Source organism: Mus caroli, chromosome 14 (assembly GCF_900094665.2).
Source record: "Mus caroli chromosome 14, CAROLI_EIJ_v1.1, whole genome shotgun sequence".
NCBI classification, from domain to species: Eukaryota; Metazoa; Chordata; class Mammalia; order Rodentia; family Muridae; genus Mus; species Mus caroli.
Window position 1 is genome coordinate 24730461 of NC_034583.1, and position 2273 is coordinate 24732733.

Genomic DNA, 2273 nt, shown 5'->3' on the forward strand with positions numbered 1-2273 from the left:
TCAATTAGTGATTGATGGGGGTGTAAGCCCCTTGAGGCACCCGAGTAGACAGGCTCCATCCCTGAGGACCTCCAACCATCGTGCTCTGCCCACAGAACACTCCAACCACTCATATTGGGCAGATCAGCCCCTCTGGACAGAGCAACTAAGCTCTGACCTACAAAGTAGGAAGCCTGAGGTGCTCTCAATACCAGGGCTTGACATCCCACCAATCCCTGAGCTGACCCGAGCTCAGGACTTGAAATCCCACCAACCCCCACCCTGGAAATCTCCACCCTAGAAAGTTCTTCCCCGAAAGAAACCCTATATAAATAAAGCCTGTCTCTCTCCTGCCCTCTTATGTTTTCCCAATAATCTCTTGTGTGAGGTTTGTTGTGCAGTGTGAGGTTGTGGGATTCCTTAGCTTCAGACTGCTAGGATATCTTTCCCTTAAGATCTGGAACATTTCTACTGGGGACACCTTTCCAATCAGAACTGTAACACTTATAGGGACAGTCCAGCTTGTCGTGGGTGGGGACATTCCTAGGTTGGTGTCCTGGGTTCTATAAGCAAGTCACGAGGATCAAGCCAGTGAGCAGGATTCCTTTGTGACCTCTGCTCTTGCCTCCAGGTTCCTGCCCCGTTTGGATCCCTGTCCTGACTTTCTTCAAAGATCAACAGTGATGTGAAGAGTAAGCGGAATAAACCCTTCCTCCCCAAGTTGTTTTTGGTCATGGTGTTTGTCACAATGTAACCGTAATTAGCAATAGTAACCCTAACTAGGATACTAAATACTTGGTTTTTCTCTAAGCTTTGTGTACTTTTAGAAGATAAATCTACCCCTCACCAGGGTACTACTCATTGGGTTATTAACTTTGTTAGACATGTCTGTACAGATTTTCTTCCTGATTTTACTATTAATCTGTCTTCATAGTTCATTTTCTCCTTGTGTGTACACATGTCTAATTGTATATGTGTGTGTGTGTGGCATGCGTATGAAGGTCAGAAGGCAACTTGTGAGCCACCATGCCTGGCACTACCTTGGATTTTGATACAGAGTCTCTCACTAAACCTGAAGTTTACTGATTTGGCTAGACTGGTGTCTTGGGGTTTCGTTGCTGTGAAGAGACATCATGACCAAAGGCAACTATTATAAAGGAAAACATTTAACTGGGGCTGGCTTATAGGTTCAAAGGTTCAGTCCATTATGACCATGGCAGGAAGCATGGCAGAGTACAGACCGACATGGTGCTGGAGAAGGAGCTGAGAGTCCTACATCTGCATCTGCAGGCAGCAGGAAGAGAATGCCACACTGGCCTGGCTTGATCTTCTGACCACCCAAAGCCCACCCCCAGTGACAACTTCCTCTAACAAGGCCACACCACCAAGGCTATATCTCCTAGTGCCACTCACCAAGAGTAGTGGTGTGAATACACTTGCCCGATGGGAAGTAACACTATTAGGAAGTGTGACCTTGTTGGAGTAGGTTTGACCTTCTTGGAAGAAGTGTGTCACTGTGTGGGCTGGCTTTGAGGACTCCTAGTGTTCAAGCTCCAGCCAGTATGGAAGAGACAGTTCTCTCCTGGCTGCCCTCAGATCAAGATGTAGAACGCTTAGCTCCTTCTCTAGTACCACGCCTGCCTGGATGCTACCATGCTTCCTGCCATGATGATAATGGACTAAATCTCTGAACTTGTGAGCCAGCCCCAATTAAATGTTGTCCTTATAAGAGTTGCTTGGTCATGGTGTCTCTTCTCTCTTCACAGCAATAAAACCCGAAATAAGACATTAAGCATTCTAACGTGTGAGAGTATTATTTAAATCACCACAACTGGCTTGTTGGGTAATACCCTAGGACTCTTCTGTCTCTGCCACCCCCAGGGCTGAGGCTGTAGATGTGAACGTCCACTTTCAGCTTTCACATGGCTGCTAGAGATGTAAGTTCAGGTCCTCATGCTAACACAACAGGCACTTTGCCCACCGAGCCATCTCTCTAGCCCCTAAACTATGTCTTTTCAATAGTGATTTTATAAGATAAATTTAGTTTTATATATTGATCTTATATAAGCTACCTTGGTCTTATTTGTTATTTTTGATACTTTATTTGTAGGTCCTTTTGGGTTATCTATGTAGACAATCACACACTGTGCAAACAATTATAGTTACATTTCCTTAATTGAATCTTTCTTTTTGTCTTCTTCTTATTGCATATCACTGGCTAGAAATTTTATGGCAGAGATGAATAGAAGTGGTTAGTATATATATATATATATATATATATATATATACATATA